The 20,980-nt window shown below is 41.9% G+C and overlaps 1 protein-coding gene across 3 annotated transcripts in view; it reads left to right on the top strand.

The window, feature by feature from the left end:
- The window catches only part of jarid2b (jumonji and AT-rich interaction domain containing 2b), a 128,232-nt gene that overhangs the window by 18,359 nt on the left and 88,893 nt on the right, over window positions 1–20,980 (top strand). The gene's annotated exons all lie outside the window — the stretch shown is intronic.

Below are 20,980 nucleotides of genomic sequence, written 5' to 3' on the forward strand. Positions count from 1 at the left end.
ATCCAGGCTTGAAACCCTACTTTGAGATGCCTATTTATCTGAAATCTCAGGAGATTTCCTGAGGTGACGTGTGATGACGAAGTGTACTGGGAGGGGAGTTTCTTCACGCTGTTTCCTGCTTTAGTGGATTTTCAACGCAGCCACAGGGGCTCACGCATTCATTCTTTTTTCTTTTCTTTTTTTTACACTGAGGAAAGTGGGGAAATCAAAAAGGGAGGGCGACAGGGGGATTTGCATTTGAAACAGCAGTGCCCCCCCACCCCCAGCCCAGCCACGCATGCATGGCCCTGGGCTAATAGAGTGCATTAGCATGACTTGTATGACTTGACCTTTGACCTCCAATGACTGGAAAAATGAATGAATGACTCAAAATTTAGTTCTACTGGGAAACTCTAAACAAGACTTTTATATACAGTTATTGAGGTGGTAAACCCTTCAAACCCTAATTTAACACCCTAACCCAGGCTTGAAATCTTGATAAGAATTTCCCGTTTGAAACAGTAATTTGAAACCCCAACTCTCCTTTAAAACCTTAATTTAGAAGTCTAACCCAGGCTTGAAAACCTTATTCACCACCCTAAGCCATTTTGAAGCCGTCACCATTGTTTGAAACACTGTGACCTTGACTTTCAAACCTCATTTTAAAGTTGACTTTGACCCTAATCCAGACTTAAAATCTGAATTTGAATCTCTTTGAAACATTAGCTTGAAACCCTAACACTACCTTGAAACCATATTATAAAACCCTCAACCTTTTTTGAAACCCTAACTCAGGCTTGAAAGCCCAAATCCAAGCAATGTGCTTATCACTTCAAATAAAAACATTGACAGTGTCATCACATTTTGAGATTTGTTTCCTGCTTTTTAAACTGAAAAACATCAAAAACATCAGATAACTTGGTAAATGTACTTGTATGAACTAAACGTGTTTGTGCGTAGATATGTGGTGCCGATCTTTTCCATCCCAACCAATGATCCACTCGGGACTTTGGAGGATCCAAGACACAAAAGCCTTTTCATGTGGCTCAGCTGTGGTCCATTTAAGGACACATTTTTCACCGCCTCGTCCAAAAACCACAGCGGCACAGTTTGGACTTTCCCCGCTGTAATCCCTGAAGCTCCCTGAACGGCCACGCTTACGTCGGCATTCAGGCTGCTTGGCCCGCGTGTACTTGAAACAACGAGCGCTTCATCTCCCCTGAGAGTTCACACTCGCTTATTTCTCTTCAGTCCGACCCGACGTTTCTCTTTCATCTTTGGTCGACCATCGGCCCACCTAAATCCAGATGTGGACGGGCTCTCATTTATTTGCGTTTCACTTCCTGCGTCCAAATACTTTTGTCCATACGAGGCACTAGTGTTTTTATTTTGTTGAAAATTCGGCCTCTGAGGAGTGCTTCCTTTTAGCAGTGTGAAATTTCTATCATTAGCAGACCCACAAAAAACACTCAAGAAAAAAACATATCAGAAAAGACACAGGAAGACATTTTAGTCTAAATGGGCCATTTTAGGCCACAACATAAAGCCCCTTAGTGTTTTATTCTGTTGCAGCAACATGAGAGTTGGTTGGCTTTTCTAGCATGAGGAGACCCACAAAAAAGTCTTGAGAAGCCCCACATGAAAAGACACAGGTCTTTTAATTTGGTTTTTGGTTTGAAAGGGCCAATTTAGGCCACACCATACAAAGTCCACTGAATTTTTATGTGTGAAAATTCAACCCACTAAACCAGTTTCCCTTAGCAACATGAAATTTGGTGTGTTTGCCTATCAAGACTGGACCCACAAAAAGTCTCATAAAGCCAAAGACAAAGAAAGTTTGTCATATTGGTGTAAAGACAGGCTCCTTAGAGATTTTGTCTGATTGCAACGAAATTTGAACGACTCATATTAGAGAGATGCGTTTATATTTTGTGTCAAAGTTTGGTGATTTGCCTAAACCCAAAACTCTCATAAGCTAATAACACCACAAGTTCAGATCTTGACAATACGTGTGCAACTTTAAAAGGTCATAAAAGACCACAATCAAAATATCCACAAATTGCAAATGCCTTCTTTCGAGTATTAGTTGTGGAACCAGATTTTTTTTTTGTCCACCGTAAACAGCAGCTGGCCTTGAGCGTCCATCAGCGCGTGGTCAACTCAAGTGAGAGCTTGCTTGACGTATGGAGATAAATGCTGCGCCGCCCGCATTGTCCCGCTGACACCGCCCGCATTCAATTTCACCGCTTTTGTCACGGGACCCCAAGGGAGGGGGCGAGTGGTGGGATGCAAAATGGAAGCTAGGTGGGAGCGAGGCAACCCCCAACTATCCTAAAATGCACTACCCCCAAACCTTAGCCATCATGTTGTCAGGTGAACCTGAACTATAACAGCAATAGCTACATTTCTCATCTGACAGCCACATACATAAAATTAGGTTGACCAAAGTGGGGTGCAACATTCCAGCACCCTGAGCTGGCTGTCTATAATCAACCGGGTGTGATTACGTCAGGATTTTTTTTTCAGGGTTCTTTCAAGATTACAAAGATTGCAAACAGTTGACCAGAAAAACTGTTAAAACAGATGGCGAACGTTTGCGACCTTGAATGAACCCTGATGAAAAATAAACATGGAAGCGTTATTTAGTAACTCATTGAACTTAGAACTATGCAGCACTCAACTAAGACACGCTTTTTAGAAGCTAATGATGCTTTCTAATTCATATAAGTAAATATTGCCATGTCTGAAATGACTTTGAAATAAAAGGCAGCTAAAGTGCTTTAAAATGTGCGCATGAGTGCATTTTGGGGATTAACATTTAGTGTGGGGGGCACAGGAGGGGTGCCAGTGCCCGCCAGGAAGCGTAAGACGATCCGCATGGGTCGCTCGTTTGGATCCTGAAGCGGCCGTCACCGCCGCCGTCATGCGTGACTACAAGCAGCGCGACACTTCATATGGAGACGCCGTATATGATGAAGGTTCGATAGTAATCCGCCGTTGCGGTCCGGCAGCAGCAGCTGTTCAATCGGCGCATGTGCCGCCGCGCATTAAAACGTGTCTGGGAACTTCTCGCCGCTCAACTTTGTTCACGTCGGTGCTCTAATCTGTGAAATGTGATAGGGGGTGCGCTGAGCTGTTGACTGATGTTAAGCTTAGCGGACGCGGCTAATGTTTCAGCGCAAAGCCTCGCCGACAGAGTCTTTGGTTACTTTTTACGACTGGGATCTAGGAAAAGGAGAGGGGGTGCGTGTCAACCTTGTCGGGATGTTGAAGCCTGAAGGGTGTCTTAGTTGTTTGCGCCAATTTTGTTGATAATGATAAATGTAATGTATGTCTCAAAGTCTGGGAAAGATTTTTTGAACGTGTGCCAATTTTATGGAATGTAAAAGGAGGTGTGTTGCTTGAAAAAAAATTGGGAAAGCTTTTTCTGCCGAGTGTGCCAACTTTTTGAGCCTGTGAAAGGGGGTGTACGGCTTAAAAATGTTGGGAAATTCAGTTTTTTTAGGAGTTGTCAGATTGTTGAAAGGGGTGCATAACTTGGGGGGGGTCAAGGGGTATGCTGCACCTCTTTCCATTGTGGACATAAAAGGGGTGCATGGATTGAAAATTTCGACCAAAGATTTATTTATTTATTTTTTAGAGGGTGTACTAACTTATTTCAGGATGGTGAAGGATGCATGTCTTACAAAGTGTAGAAAAGTTTTTTTTTTAGGATGTGTGCTGCATTTAGGGGGTGCACCTACTTTGTTGCCTTGTTGAAGGGGGTGTGGGTTTTTAAAAGCAATTAGGTAAAGACTTTATGGAGAGGTGCACCCACTTTGTTGGGATGTAGAAGGAGGTAAGCGGCTTAACAGATATGATCAAGTTTTTTTTTAGGGGGTGTGCTAACTTTGTAGCGTTACTGGACATGTGGCTTCAAAAATTTTAGGTACATAATTCGTTTAGGTTTGTGTGTGTGTGGGAGTGTCCCAGAAGAAAGTCCCAAGACTATTTGCAAGCGAGGACGCGGTCACACGAACATCGGCTGATTTACAACAGAGGGAACAATTAGCCTGCAAAAGGCTCCAATTAAAATGGCTCCTTTTGATCAACTCGGCACGACCAGGAGACGACGGGGAGGAGGAGTAGGGGTGGGGGGGGTGGGCCGGGGGGTGGGGGGTGGTTGTGCGCCGCAGAATCAATCTGAAATGAAATAATTAGGTGCAATTAATGAGTGTAAAAGTCAGCCAATGATACGCCAGGCGGCCTTTTCTAATTGACAGAGAAGGCGGATGGCGCACCTCCGAGTCGTGCACTGTTGTGGGGGCTGGAGGGTACACGCACACATGCAACAAAGGCACACCACACAAGAAACATCATATTAAGGAGAAATAACAAAATGATAAATGTCAAATATGTTATGACAAGAATATTAGAGGTCATAAAACAACAACCAAAAAAAAAGAAATATCGTGAAGAACCCCCCCCGGAAAAAAAAAAAAAACAATTAGGAGAAAATATGAGAATATTATGGCTGAAATATCAACATATCTTCAGATAATTATTTTAAAAAATAGAATTCAAATGAAGAAAATACAAAAATATGTCAAAAATCTCCTGTATTGGCTGGCAACCAGTTCAGGGTTTACCCCGCCTACTGCCCAGAACCAGCTGGGATAGGCTCCAGCAACCCCGTGACAATTGTGAGGTAAAGCAGCTAGGAAAATGGATGGATAGATCGATGGCAAAAATCTGAACTATATCCAAAAAATCTTAAACAAGAAATATTATGTCAAAAATTTAAAATATTGAAGAAAATGTTTTTATTTGAAATATTAGGTGTAAACAGTGCTAAAAAATAGAAAACTAAGAAAGATTTAAAAAAAAATGAAGTTACAGTAAGACAAGAAACACATAAGCTGTCAAAGAAATTGCGATCAAAGTGAACAAATATCCAAAAATACAGAAATATTAGATCTTAACATGACAAAAACAGAAAATATCAGACAAGCTATGAACTAAAAAACACTAAAATACTGTACCTAAAAAAATTGCTTCAAATTTAGATTCTTAAACAGAATATAGTGATCATGTCTCATAATTTCCATTCTGTTTACTTTTCTTTTTTTCCACTTTTTGTCCCTTTCCAGGCATGCTCACTTCCATTAAAAAAATGAAAGCAACCACTCCCCTCAACCTCACAAAACAGCACAGGGACTGAACACGCATGTATTGTCTGCATGCATGCGCGGGGTGTGTGTGCGCGTGCGTGTGGGTTACCTGCAAGCAGTGTGACAGTGGCATCACATCAACATGCAGCCGATAGAAAAGAGAATGATGAATATTTAATGCGGCTGACAGCAGCTTGACGAAAAATACAACAAGCAACACAAATATGTGGAATATATTGTCAACAAGTTTCCAAAAAAAAAATAAAATTCCATGACACTGTGGAGCACAAACGCTTTAATTTGACGTCAAATCAATAAGCTCCGCCTACCATAAAAAATGTCATAAAATAGAAGGAAAAAAGGGTGGTTTGTTGTGGAACGTAGCGATGACGTAAAGCGGCCTCAGGATGAGCAGTCAAGTAGGAGTTCAGAACAACTGGGACCATGTGGCACGGCCATGAAACACAAGTAGAAAGTTCGGAGTATTCTGGAATGCTGAGATGACATCGCTGAAATGAAATGTTCATAAAAGATCGTAGCAATCCAAATTAGATTTCTTTTTTCCAAAATAAAAATATTTACTTATTTACTGATATTTTGAGTTGTTTTGAATTAGTTTCTCTAATAGTGATTTTTTTTTAATTGACAATAAAAAGTATTTTGGTCATTTTTCCCCAAATACTTGTGGATTTCAAATGTAATATTTGAGTGTTTTTGTTTTTTGTAGATATTTTGTGATTTTTCTAACATTAAATAATCCATGTTTTTTTAATTGCTTAATAGGATTATATTTCTTGTTTTTTTTATATTTCTTGTTTTTTTTCTTTGTTTTTTTTTTATATATATTTTTATATTTTTATATATTTGTTATATTTTTCAATTGTATTTGTAATACTTGTGTCTTTGTTGTCCATACAAAAAAGATCCAATATTATTTTAGATTTGGTTTAATAGTTTGTACTATTTCTTACTATTTTTTCCATCAAAACATTTTGTACAATTTTGAATATTTTACCCCCCCCTTCATTTATGTCACATTTTTTTCAATTCTGAATTTTTTGCTCATATGTAATTATTGCTAATATTTTTTATTTATTCCCCTCCTGTTTTGGCCACAGTAATTTTTAACAAAACAAAGTTTTCCACTTTATTTGTAAAAACTGAAGATTATAGCATACATTTTTGTAGTCAAACCCCCCACCCCCCCAGGCCCCCCCTTTTTTTTGTGTGCGCGCGTTTTTTGTTTTAATAATTTGTATGAACTTCAATTTTGGACTAAAACCATTTTAGTTCAAATTTTTGTGTGGTGCGCTTTTCCTCATCCTAATACTATATATGTTTTGTCTAACACTAGGTATTATTTTCTGCGTAATATTTTTGTATTTTTAAAAATCACAATTTTTTTTGTAGGACGCTTGTGTCTTCTATGTGGTCCCCTAAAAAGCCTTGAGGCGTTCAGGCGGGACGTCGTCTGTCACCGCCAACGTTGCGTGTCACCTTGAGCAAACCCATGCAATTTGCTGACAAGCGCGTAAATGTCGAGAGATTTTCTACATATTCACATCTGGCAGAGTTAAAAAGTCCTGGGAGGAAACGCGCTCTTAATCTGCAGTTTAACCGACACTAATTGCCTTTACTAATTAGCGCGGCAACAATCCAGTGTCACTGGTCTCGACTCGATTCTTTATCCCCCGCGTGGATTCCGTAGAAAGTGGGTCATCTGTATCGGGACAACCACAGGAAGCCAAACAACGCGATAAAGTAGTTTGCTCACTTTCCTGGGACTCTTTCTACTTCATTTGAGGACATTTGTGGGAATTGTTGAAGGGTTTGTCAAGTTAGGTGAGAGGAGAGAAAGACAAAAGTCAAAATGGAAGAAAATGTGCAATTCCTTGTTTTGTACTTAGTTTGCATATATATATATATATATATATATATATATATATATATATATATATATATATATATATATATATATATATATATATATTTATATTATTTTCATCTAATTTTTATTTGTTTGCCAAATATCTCTTTTTTTTTTTTTTATTAATATTTTATTTTTATCTAGTAAATTGTATATTTTTGTATTTTCTGAATGGGATTTTATTTGTATACATAAAAAAAAAAGAAAAAAAAAGACACCTAAATAATATATTGTATTTATTTTCTTCCTATTTGGTACCCCCACTCCCCACCCCACCTATATTTTTTAAATTAATGTATTTTTTTGGTCTAATGATATATGTATTCTTTTTATTTATTTATTTTATCCTGGACAGATATGGGAATGTTTCCTGCAGGATTTGGAATCATCATGTCTCGGAACATGTATGCATCTCTGACATCATCACCTGAGAGACTTGCGAGTGCTTGAGCTAAGGACGAAAGTATTTGGACACATGACCGTTCCATTCCATTGTCATAAGCTCCCCCCCCCCCCGCCACACACCAAAAATCTTAACAAAAATCCCTCCTCTAACTTGCCGCGTTTACAAAAGCACCACTCATTTTTATTGCCTCTCATCCGAAAGTCGAGGGTTATTTTTTTCCCCCCGGACACACACACGCACACGCACACTTGTTTTACGCCGCTGGGTAATTTATTTAGCCCGGCAGTCGGACATGAGAAGGCCCTAATGGCGTCTTTGGTCTTCTTCTTTTTGTGTTTTGATTGCACGGGCCAGGGCAAACGTTTATTACACAGGCCTGCTCTCTTTTATCTTTTCTTTCCTTTTCTTGTGAGGGGAGGCGATGACAGGAAGTGTGCGCATACAATGTGAGACCATAAAGTGAGTGTTGTGACGGCAAAGTGAGTGTTGTGACGGCGCTTCACCTTATTTCAGAGCGCCACAAGTGGAGCTTCTCACTGTCAAACTTTACAATTGCTGTACAATTACTGTTTATTTCTCATTTTTAATGTATGAAATTTTTCCAAGTTGTAATGTTTTTTTTCCATTTTATATTTTGTCTATTATCACTGTCTTCCCATTCAACTTGTTAGTATTTTTCATCTTACCTATATGTTTTAATTTTCCTCTCTTTTTATGGTATTTGCGTATTAACCACCCCACCGTCCCCCATCCACGCCCACCCTTGCAGGCATTGTATAAGTATTCTGTAATGTCAGGAAATTGATATGAGCGTAGGTAAAGAGAGAACATTTTTACTTTTCACCTCTACAGAGCTGATTTTATTTTATTTTATTTTTGCAAGACTTCAATCCCTCAAACCCCCTCCAAAACGCAGGCCGTAAATTGGCTGGGTCGTAAGTGAACGCACTGATGGCCGCGCGCGTTTATTTACCGCAAACGTGCCGCACATGTAAATGGGAGCGTTATTAAATCAATGGAGGCAAATGCGGCGCAGGCGGTCACCCTGTCGAGCGTAAACACGGATTTTTTTCAGGCTTGAGGACAGTTTGGGGCTTTGGACGGAGTGTGCTGGAATGTGGGGGTTGTTTAACTCTCACCCATGGTGCAGGGTATTCCCTTTCACACGCGGGTAAAAAAAAAAAGAAAAAAAAAAAGAGAGAGCGAGCGAGAGAGGAGCGTACAGATGTACAGCATGTTCCACTGGCCTATTTTTACTAGCAAATCTGGTGACTCAGCCCATGTGCTGCTTTAAAGCCAGCAGTGGACAGACTGGAAATTTTCTCTTAGGTACAATGGCTATAAAAAGTCTACACACCCTTGTTCAAAGGCCAGGTTTTTGTGGAAAGTCAACTTGACACAACTAAGATTTATTTGAGGCTAATCAGAAGCACGTAGATGTAATTGGTTAAGTCGGAGCACAGCTACATCCCCAGTCATACGAGGGGGTGCACACTTTTGCAACCATATCATTTTTACTTCCCCACTCAGAAAGATTTGTTTTCAACAGAGTTGTGATAAAAAAAAAAAAAAAAAGTTTGGAAATGCTTCATCTTGCTCAGGTTTGTTTCCCCCCAAATGTCGCAAAAACACATTTGAACAGGGGTGTGTAGACTTTTTTTTTTTTTTTTCTCGCCACTGAATGTAGAAAATATCTGTCTTTGATCATTTAGCAAAACATAATGGCTTGGCTGTGAGCTAACATCAACTCCATAGTGCACTATACATTTGTTGCTTGCTAGTTGGAATTTAGTGAATTTGGGAAATTAACTCTATAGTAGTCATTCAGTGGATAGTGTTATTTTGTTGAGTGTGGTTGGTTGGTTAATTAGATAGCTACTTGTTCAGTTGTTTGGTTGTTTATTTAGCTAGAGAGTACATTGGTGGTTGGTTGATTGTTTGGTCAGTTGGTTAGCTAGTTAGTAGGTTGGTGGACACTTGGTCCTGGTTGCTCTTCAGATATCATAAGGTCGTGATGGCAACATACCAAATGGAGGTCATTTGAGTTAGTTAGTTAGTTAGTTAGTTAGTTAGTTAGTTACCTAACTAGCTAGATAGCTGGTAGGGTTCGGATTTGAATAATTGCAAGTTTGCATTGGCGTTTGATAACGTTCCACCTTTTGGCCGCTGGCGTGTGTGTGGAAATCACTTATATTTATTTTGGGTGTAATCGTCAGGATTAAGCTGCCGATTCCTAATCCCCCCTCACCCCCGCCCACGCCAGCCCTTCCTTCCTCAGCACCAAACGCTTTTCATTTGTCAGGGACGGATGACGGGGGTGGGGGTCATTGGGAGGCACTCGCTTGGGGCGCCTTTGAGCCGATGCCAAGCTCCCGCTCGCATTGTGCTGCCTACAGCTGGACTCTCCCTCCTTCCCCGCTCACTCCATTCTTCCCTTTTCTCCTCTGCAGAGAGTGGGGGTGGAGGGGCACAGAGGGGTATGTGGGGGGGTGTTACTTGTCACGGGGCCAACTTTGGGGGTTTCCATCGCACGCATGCACACATAAACACACTCCGGCTGACAAAGACGGGACACAAAGCACTTGTCGTCATTTCCTTACCTTTTTCTCTGCTTGTCGTTTGTTGGCTCAACTGGAGTTGAGAGGAGGTGTCCATTTTGGAGGAGGTCTCTCATGATTTCTGCTAATAACTTCATTTGGACTCAATAATATTAGGATAGGCCATTTTGCCAGCTAGGGAGTTCCAAGTTACTTGGTTTTTTGATTCTTGACTACATTGATTTGGAGACGGCTTTGTTTATTTGGATGGTTGGTTGGGTTAGGTGATTTAGTTTTTTAGTCAGTTATTTGGTTGACTGGCTGGGTGGTTACGTCGGCCAGTCAGTTGATTGATTATTGAATGAGATGGATAATTAGTTGGTCGTCACTTGTATAGTTGTTAGTTAGTGTGTCATTCGAATCAGTTATTTGGTTAGGTTGTCAGGTGGCCAAGTAGGTTGTCACCTATTTAAGTTAGTGAGTCGGTTTGTTGGTTGTTAACTTTGTTTGTCAGTTGTATGTTCTGCCACCCAGTTATTTAGTTAGCAAGTTGGATGGATGGTTTGACAGTTGGGCAGTGGGTTGGTTGGTTAGCTAGTTGTTGAGCCATCCAATTTACTTGGTCAGTTAGTTAGATTGAAGTCATTCAGTTGATTGCTTGTTTAATTAAGTTAGTTAGTAAGTATGCCAGGTAGGCATCATTCTGTTAGTTTGTTTGGTTGCTGCTTAGTTGGTGATTGGTTGGTTTGCTTTTTAGGTTGTCATTTGGCGGGCCAATTAGCTGATTAGTTCGTAGTTTGCCATCAGAGGGCTGATGAGTTATTCAGCTGCTTGGATTGTTGGTTGGTCAGCGAGGTAGTAACTGGTCATTATTTGGTTGTTTCTTGTTGGTTGATTGGTTAGTTTGTTCATTGGCTGTTGTTTGCAAGACTGGTTGGGCAGTTGGTTAGCTTAGGTACTATTTTAGACAGCAGTCAGCTGGTTATTACCTAGTTGATAGCACATGCTTTAATTTAGTTGGTGAGCAGGCGGCTTATTATTTTGTCGGTGGGTTTGCTAGTACTAGTTAGTCTGGCAGTTGCTTTTTTGTTTATTGTTGTTGAATGTTGTTTGTTGATTGTGTTGGTTAGGTGATTAATTAGTTGGATGTTGGTCCGCTGTCTATTTAACTAGCTAAGTGGGTTGGTTTGTTGGTTGAAATTTTGTTTGATGAGTTTTTTGTTTCACCAGCTAATTGCTAGTTGGTTTGTGAATAAGCTACTTGACAAGAGGCTTTTTTTTCTCTGTGAAAACACTGTCGTACTGTCCGTTAGTGTAGGAGCCACATTTTTTTTTTTTTTAGTCCAGAGAGATTAGTTAGTGACTCAGCAGCATGATGACTCTCTTCTTGCGCTTGTTGCCACAACTTCATCAAACGGGCCGAGGACGCAAACCCTGGGGGGGGGGGAGTGAGTGGGCGCCGAGTGAGCTTCCACTGTAAATGTAACTGGAACATAAACATTACATGTGACCAGACAGGCCGCAATTTCCTGTTTTCCCAGGCCATTAGAGCGCCACGTAAGCGCGCCACAGTCGCGTTTCCTCGTGCCAGAATCCAAAGGAGAGCCCCGCTCAATATGGGACTCAGCACATTTTTTCACTTAGCGACGCTCCACGTGCTGCTCCGTAATGCGTATGTGTGCGTGTGTGTGTGAAGCTTTACAGTATGTGCAGCCTCATGCTACATCTCGTGAACATGTTTCGGAAACTGAAAGGCATTTAATGACTGCCTTGGTGAAGCGGCATGGAAGGCTCGGCTCACAAGCAACATAATTGGAGTTTGCACCCGGAAGTGGGTGTGACTTCCTGACCAAAATGTCAATCGTGGCGCAGACTTGTTTTCACCCAGGTTAGTTTGAGCACAGGTGGCATCCCGCAGCTACCTGATCTCTGACACCCATCATAGCTTTCATGCTGCGCCTCCAGCTCTTACTCCCCATTTCATGGATCACAGATCTGCTGCATACGCTCCCAAGCGTTGATGTCATGGTGGCGGGGCTGCTGCACGTTTCTTCTTTCTAAACACGGGAGTCTTGTAATCTCGTTCTAAGTTGTATTTTGTGGAGTGGATTAAAAAAAACAAAAAACAAAAAACAAAAACGTAAGCCCCCCGGTACTTAACAAACCTGGTGGCCCGCCAGGTTTTTCTTGCCCCGCCCAAAAGCCCCCCACGCCAAGCTAAGCGTCTTCACTTTTGATACTGCCATCACCAAAGACTCTTTACTTGCCACATTAGATGCTGCTGTTTTGATTAGCAACAGAGTTTGAATGGTCTCAACAGTGAACCCTGATGTGTCCCCTCTCCGTGTGTCTTTGAACTGCGATTGCGGAAAAACAACGAATCTTACTACCTATTTTTCCCCCAGACACGAAAAGAAGAATAAATGTCTGGGTTTGAAATAAATTACACTTTTGCAGGCCACACGTTCAATTTGCTACCACTTCCGTTGGACAACGAGATGCACGTTTGAAGTCACATTTGAGTCAGGCTAACCCGGTAATTAGATTTTCTGTAACAGTGATTCTCTTTTTTTTTTTTTTCATCGGTTATTTCCAAAGAGCTACGAATCAAAGGGTGGTGGTCAGGCGATCCCGTCTAATTTGCATATGAATGCGCGGTGATGTTTAGTGTCGGCAGTAGGAGGTGGCGGTGGGGGTAGTTTGACAGGGAGAGTGCGGGTTAAGTGGTGGCACCGAGTGGGTTTACCCAGCAAGCCCTGATTTAGTCTGTGGCCCAGGGCAAAGCTATCATTAGGAGCTCACCAACCTCACCGCCTCCACTGCACGGGAATCGCGTGGAAGTGTGGTGGCACCAGACCAGACCTGACACGCAACCTCTCTGTATGTATGCTAAATGCTAACTTTTATGAATGTCTTTGGCGTGAGAGAGAACTTTTTTTTTTTCCCCCATTTTGGCCACTCTAATATAAATATTGTACCTTATAAAACTGCACAGTAAATATGCAACAAAATAGAATATAAAGCAGTCAAAAACAGTTTTGCAGCAATTGACCGGGCATTGTGCTGCTCCTTCCAGTGGTCGTGCCTTGGCCAACTAATACTTCATTTTTCTTATCATAAAATAATGTTTGTACTATGGCTGTATTTATTTTTTTTTAAAGTAAACTGAGGAGTTTTGTGTTTTGTGAAGTTGTGGACGGCAACAGAAAAATTCATTTCATTCACGCTTAATGTGCACATTGTGCTGTTTTCCATTATTTACCCCTATTGCATATATCTGAATCAAAGTTTAAACCATTCTTTGATATATATATATATATATATATATATATATATATATATATATATATATATTAAAGAAAAATAAACCCATATTGGTATGTTTGATGATTTAATTAGATTCTTGAATAGGATAATAAGTCATGACTTTTTTTTTTTTTTTTTGACAATGGCATTTTTTTTTTTTGTAACTTACATTTGTACTTTCTTTGATGAAAATAACATTTTTGAGGTTTTCCAGTCAGGTTTTAAGAAAATGCATAGTACAGAGTCAGCCCTGTTACAGGTTTTTAATGACATCCTCCTGGCAAATGACACTGGAGACTATTAGAGCTGTTAGATTTGACTGCAGCGTTTGATACAGTGGACCACAGTATTCTGTTGGCTCGTTTACAGCAACGGGTGGGCATTGGTGGTATTGCTCTTGAGTGGTTTCGATCCTATTTGGCCGACAGAACATTCTGTGTTCACCTTGGTTGCTCCGAGTCCCGCACCGCCCCACTGTCATATGGTGTTCCACAAGGTTCTGTATTGGGGCCCCTACTGTTCTCACTATATTTACTGCCCTTCGGCTCCATCCTAAGAAAACATGGGATCTCTTTTCACTGCTATGCGGATGACAGTCAGATCTATGTACCGCTTAGTAAAAAGGACGCTTTCTCATTGAGGCCTCTTTTGTCCTGTCTGGAGGAAATCAAAGCCTGGATGGCTTTACATTTCTTGAACTTCAATGAGAAGAAAACAGAAATTATGGTCTTTGGTCCCAGTGGGTCTTCTCATCCTGCCGACTTGGGTACCCTGGCACACTATCTAAAGCCAACAGTCTCAAACCTGGGTGTCAAGATGGACAGTGACTTTAAACTAGACCGGCAAATTGCCGCTGTTGCCAGATCCAGCTTTTTTCATCTTAGGCAGCTGGCTAAGGTCAGAAATCTCCTATCTCACCAGCAATCAACAGTAAACAGTAATCCATGCCTTTGTTACATCTCGGCTGGATTACTGTAATGCACTTTACGTTGGAATCAGCCAGTCCTCCTTCCAGTGTCTCCAGCTTGTCCAAAATGCTGCTGCTCATCTCCTTACTTGTGCTGGTAGGAGGGAACACATAACCCCTATCCTGGCCTCTTTTCACTGGCTTCCCGTGAAATTTAGAGTCCACTTTAAGATTCTTCTATTGGTTTTCAAACTCTACTCAACTCAACTGAACTCAACTTTATTTATATCGCGCTTTCAAACTGAGATGTCACAAAGCGCTTTACAGAAACTAAATGGTCTTTCCCCACCTTATCTCGCTGAGCTCTTGCACACACCTGTCCGGTGCCTCAGCACAGCAAACCAGACTCAGTTGGAGGTACCGAGGGCTAAGTGGAGATCGAGCCTTTGCTGTTGCTGGTCCCTCCCTTTGGAACGACCTTCCACTAAATATTAGGCAAACCCCTCTTTATCCTCTTTTAAAACACGTCTTAAAACACATCTGTATTCTGGGGCTTTTGACACACCATGAGACTTGTTTTTGTGGTGTGTATGAATTTGATGTTTACTCTGCTTATTTATGCATTTATTTATTGCTTTATTCACTCCCCTACTTCTTATTAATTTACTGATGGAAAATTTATTTGTGAAAAAAAACTTGTATACGCACTTCAAAATGTTTGCTTTGTTTTGTTACCTTATTCTTTACTGCACAACCGATATTTATGTTCATGTACAGCACTTGGTATACAGCAATGCCTGTTCTTAAAGCGCTTGATAAATAAAGTTGAGTAATGTATTTTATCTATCAAAATGGAACTGTTATATAAGGCAGTTTGAACCATGAAATTGTAAAAAAGACACAACCACAAAGAATTTAGAACTAAGAGAATTTATGTAAATCAAACGAGCAACTACTGAGTTAAGAACAACAGCAACAAACAGCGATCTTTTTTTTTTTTTCTTTTTTTTTTTTTTTTTTTTTTTTTTTTTTTTTTTAGCAGCAATTCAAACATAATCTCATGCTGTGTTTTTGGCAGATGGAAATGCCACATTTGGAACAAGTGTTGGAAGCCCGGAGCGGATTGGGGCAAAAGCCACATTGCCTTCGCTTGGAGGGTGATTCTGTGGCCTCCCCTGAATCCTGCACAACCGGCGGGAGAGCCCTCTTCTCAGTAGCCGGCCCAATGAGCTCCCTGCCCACTTCTTCCAGAAAGAGCCGTCTCTTGTACATTTTGCTCCGATTCCACTTGGGATTCACATGTGTGAAGAGCACGAACGCATTGTAACAGGAAACATCAACCATGTGGTGGAACAGGCATGTGGTCCACCTTAATGCACGCCGGCGGCAAGAATAATTGCCACAAACCTGAAATGACACAGACAAAATCATCAGATGACATCAGACAGCTTTGATGGAAAGTTTGGACAAAGACAAAACCTGTGCTTACCTGGTCCAGGTGATCAACTGCCCCTTTGCTTTTGTTGTAGTCAAGAATCATTATTGGCTTTTTTTTGGGGCCACTCTCCACCTCCGGCTCCCGGTGCTTGGTGCTCAGAAGTAAAACGTTCCTTTTCTTTTTGGAGTGGGGAATGTAGGATACAAGAGTGGTGTCACGTAAGAAAGCAAAAACGCTGGAAGTGGGCTCTCTGTGGCTGAGTTTCAGGATCTGTGGAGGAATCTCGACTTTGTTATGCCTCAGGGTTCCCAACAAAGTCATGTTTTTCTTTCTCAGCTGCTCCGCCAGGGGAAAGGAGGTAAAAAAAATTGTCGGTGGTGACCGTGTGGCCCTCCAACGTGTCACACAGCCGCATCACAACTTTCATTCCTTGATTGAGCTCCCTTTTTCCTCCTGCGGGTTTTCCGGTGTAGACCTCCATGTTCCAGGCGTAGGAGGTGGCGGCATCGCAAAGGGTCCAGATTTTGATGCCATACTTTGCTGGCTTGGAGGGCATGTACTGCTTGAACGGGCAGCGGCCCCGAAATGACACCAGTTGCTCATCCACGCAGACGTCCCTTCCCAGGTTAAACATTTTGCGATGGAGGCTGTTCCACTTCATCCAAACATCACTGATGGGGGACAGCTTGTTGCTTTTGCAGGTCTCTGACTTGGGCCGTTCATTTTCGAATCGCAGGGCACGGTTGATTGTGCTGAACCTCCCGTGAGCCATGGCTTCTGCAAACATGGGACGTCCAGTTTTCTTGTCCCACAAGCTGAGGGTTGACTCATGTTTGGACTTGTACATACCTGCCAGGATTACCAGGCCCAGGTAGGCTCTCAGCTCCTCTTCTGTGAGCTCTCGCCAGCCTTTGACGTTCTTGTATGCATGCCGGTTGGTCATTTGCACGATACGCTGGATGATTTCGTCCGGGAAAAACAGATTGAAGGCCGTCGCAGGGGTGCTGATCCTGGTGATTGCGAATATTGTTGGGCCGGTTGGTGGTATTGGAGGTGGCATATAATGTCTGGCCACCGCGTGTGTGGTAGACCACAGTATTGTCTTATCTTTTGAGCGCCATTCGGTGTCCTCATTGCTGTCGTCCATCTCCACTTCCTCACCTTGCTCCTCCTCTCCTTCACTGGGATTGTATTCCTCGTTTGATGTGCAATTGCTCATACCAGCATCCTCATCAGACATGTTCTCCTCCTCCTCCTCCTCTTCTCCATTTTCCTTCTCATTTCCGTCTTTCACCTTCTGTCCTTTAGTGGGCATGTAGTCCTCGTCCTCGTCAGGTCCACAATTGCTCCTAACAACATCCCAATCAGACTGGTCCTCCTCTTTCTCCTTTTTGCAAGAGTCTGAAAATAAATCTGTAGTTTCCTCCAAAGCAGCTGGCCCTGCATCTTCACTGGTAATGATTTTCACCATCTCAAGCTCTTCACTGTCACTGCTGGGGAGTAAATTGTGGACTGAGCAGTTGGAACTTTTCCAACTTAACCTGACCATTCCCTCAACCAATGGGAGGAGAACAGCCAACCAATCAGAGTTGAAATTTAAATAACAACCCTCCAGCCCCCATTTGTTGGAAAAGAAAAATTCAAACCAACCAATCAGAGTTGAGATTTAAACAAACCCTCCCCCCACATAGGTTAAGATAAAGGTCAAACAGCCAACCAATCAGGTGAAATTCAAACAACAAACCTCCCCCCACAACTGTTAGAGAAAAAAATTCAAACAGCCAACCAATCAGAGTTGTGATTGAAACAGCAAGAACGTTTATGTTTTTATTAACTACCTGCTGATTGTTTTGTTGTTTGATGTACGTGCACACACACACACCAGGGGCGATTCTATGATCAGCGGTTTAGGGGTGCTACAGAGACCGGGGGACTGAAGACTATTTTGTTGGGGGGTGTTGCCTGTTGTGCATCCACCGGTGGGTCGGGGGTGGAGGAATACTTCCCACTCTCAAACCCCCCCTCAAAAATGTGTAAAGGAATTCTGCAGGGAATTATGCAAGTAAACCAAAGCTGATCAAGGTTCTTTAAATGATGAGCCACAGCAACAACACTTTAATATGGTCACTATGGTAACGCTTATCATAAATGACACCATACGAGGTGTATTTTTAGTAGAACAATAAACGTGAAGCCACATTTCAAAACATGGGAGTCATGTGATCTCGTCCTAAATTGTTTTTTTGGAGTGGATTAATAAATCATAACATATTTTTTGCACTTTTTGACAAAATTACTTTTTAAAATTTTTTATTATATTTATTATTTTATTTTTTTCTTATCACATTCTTAGAAATGTGAAAACAGTCATTTGTCTTTTTTTTTTTTCTACATTCAACTACTCCAACTGTTTCGTAACATTAGACCTATCCATAGATATGTATTAGGGGTGTTCAAAAATTGATTTGGCAACATATTGCGATATTATAGTGCGCAATTCTTGAATCGATTCAATAGGCGGCCGAATCGATTTTTAAACATCCATTTTTGATGATGGAAAAATATTCAACAAAACGTTTTACTTAAAGGTGCAGTCTGCCGGTTTCACTCAGGAAAGTGCACTTTTTAAATACATGATTTAAACAAACAAACTACTTCTCAATTTACAGATCTGGGCTTTTCTTCACGTGTGGGGGTGATTTTGTCCTAAACCCCCACACCCCCAGCCTGTATTTTGCCATTTTGTGTTTGTTTTGTAAACAGCGGGAGGTTTCTGTGGAAAGACAGTGTTTACACCGCTCCAGCCAATCACAAAGCGGGGGGTGGCGTGTCGCAAACGGGGCCGGGCGAACGTGTCGGCTGCGTGACGTCACTCCCGCGGCAATTTGAATGCACGCACAGATTTTTTTTTTCTTCAGTCACTCATTCACAAACGTAAGCTTCTGTGAGTGAGTGAGAAAAAAAATAAAAAATCTGTGCGCACTTTCAAATTGCCGCGGGAGTGACGTCACGCAGCTGACACGCACGTTTGCGACCCCGCCCCCCCGTTCTGCGATTGGCTGGTGGGGTGTAAACACTGTCTTTCAACAGAAATGTCCCGCTGTTTACAAAACAAACACAAAATAACAAAATACAGGCCGGGGGGGTGGGGGGGGGTTGTGACCAAATCACCACCAAAGATTAACATAAACCCAGATGTGTAGACTGAGAGAAAGTTAAAGTGTGTACATCCTGTATTTAAAAAGTGCATTTTCCTGAGTGAAACCGGCATACTGGGCCTTGAAGCATGTAAGAATGTTATATAAATGGAACTTTAAGCCTTAATATTTTATTTCAATGCTGTTCAAAGATGAAACAGTGACTCACAGTTAGAAGAATGAAGCTTCAGATAAATAAATAATACATTTTCATACAAATTTTACAGTGTACACGTACAAGTTTACTGATTAGTATTTTCTAAATTTGAGTAAAAAAATCGCAACAATCGACTTATAAATTCATACCGGGATTAATCGGTACTAGGCAATTCACACCTAATATGTATGTTTTTCTTTTATTTATTTATTTATTTATTTATTTATTTATGATGTCCTTTATGGAGTATAAAAGCAGTGTTGTGCTATGATAACTAAGTGATTTATGAATATTTTTTAGCGCTCTCAAATTTAAAGCTTTAACTTTGACAGCACTAATGTTTTTTAATCACTTTAATTTACAAAATGGAGCTGTTATATGAGGCAATTGAACCACAAAAGGGTAAAAAAAAAAAAAGACACACCCACCATGAACAATTTAGAACTGAGATTTTATGCAAATCAAACGAGCAACTACTTGAGCTAAGAACTACAACAGCAACAAACAATGAACTTTTTTTGTTTTAGCAATTCAAACATAATCTCGTGCTGTGTTCCATGCAGATGGAAATGCCACATTTGGAACAAGTGTTGGAAGCCCGGAGCGGATTGGGGCAAAGGCCACATTGCTTTCGCTTGGAAGGTGATTGTATGACCTCCTCTGAATCTTGCACAACCGGTGGAACCGGCGGGAGAGCCCCCTTCTCAGTAGGCAGCCCAATGAGCTCCCTGCTCACTTCCTCCAGAAAGAGCCGTCTCTTGTACAATTTGTTCTGATTCCAATTGGGATCCACTTCCATGAAGAGCACAAACGCATTGTAACAGGAAACATCAACCATGTGGTGGAACAGGCATGTGGTCCACCTTAATGCACGCCGGCGGCAAGAATAATTGCCACAAACCTGAAATGACACAGACAAAATCATCAGATGACATCAGACAGCTTTGATGGAAAGTTTGGACAAAGACAAAACCTGTGCTTACCTGGTCCAGGTGATCAACTGCCCCTTTGCTTTTGTTGTAGTCAAGAATCATTATTGGCTTTTTTTTGGGGCCACTCTCCACCTCCGGCTCCCGGTGCTTGGTGCTCAGAAGTAAAACGTTCCTTTTCTTTTTGGAGTGGGGAATGTAGGATACAAGAGTGGTGTCACGTAAGAAAGCAAAAACGCTGGAAGTGGGCTCTCTGTGGCTGAGTTTCAGGATCTGTGGAGGAATCTCGACTTTGTTATGCCTCAGGGTTCCCAACAAAGTCATGTTTTTCTTTCTCAGCTGCTCCGCCAGGGGAAAGGAGGTAAAAAAATTGTCGGTGGTGACCGTGTGGCCCTCCAACGTGTCACACAGCCGCATCACAACTTTCATTCCTTGATTGAGCTCCCTTTTTCCTCCTGCGGGTTTTCCGGTGTAGACCTCCATGTTCCAGGCGTAGGAGGTGGCGGCATCGCAAAGGGTCCAGATTTTGATGCCATACTTTGCTGGCTTGGAGGGCATGTACTGCTTGAACGGGCAGCGGCCCCGAAATGACACCAGTTGCTCATCCACGCAGACGTCCCTTCCCAGGTTAAACATTTTGCGATGGAGGCTGTTCCACTTCATCCAAACATCACTGATGGGGGACAGCTTGTTGCTTTTGCAGGTCTCTGACTTGGGCCGTTCATTTTCGAATCGCAGGGCACGGTTGATTGTGCTGAACCTCCCGTGAGCCATGGCTTCTGCAAACATGGGACGTCCAGTTTTCTTGTCCCACAAGCTGAGGGTTGACTCATGTTTGGACCTGTACATACCTGCCAGGATCAGTAGACCCAGGTAGGCCCTCAGCTCCTCTTCTGTGAGCTCTCGCCAGCCTTTGACGTTCTTGTATGCATGCCGGTTGGTCCTTTGCACGATACGCTGGATGATTTCGTCCGGGAAAAACAGATTGAAGGCCGTCGCAGGGGTGCTGATCCTGGTGATTGCGAATATTGTTGGGCCGGTTGGTGG

Source organism: Festucalex cinctus, chromosome 19, assembly GCF_051991245.1.
Source record: "Festucalex cinctus isolate MCC-2025b chromosome 19, RoL_Fcin_1.0, whole genome shotgun sequence".
In the NCBI taxonomy this organism is placed as follows: domain Eukaryota; kingdom Metazoa; phylum Chordata; class Actinopteri; order Syngnathiformes; family Syngnathidae; genus Festucalex; species Festucalex cinctus.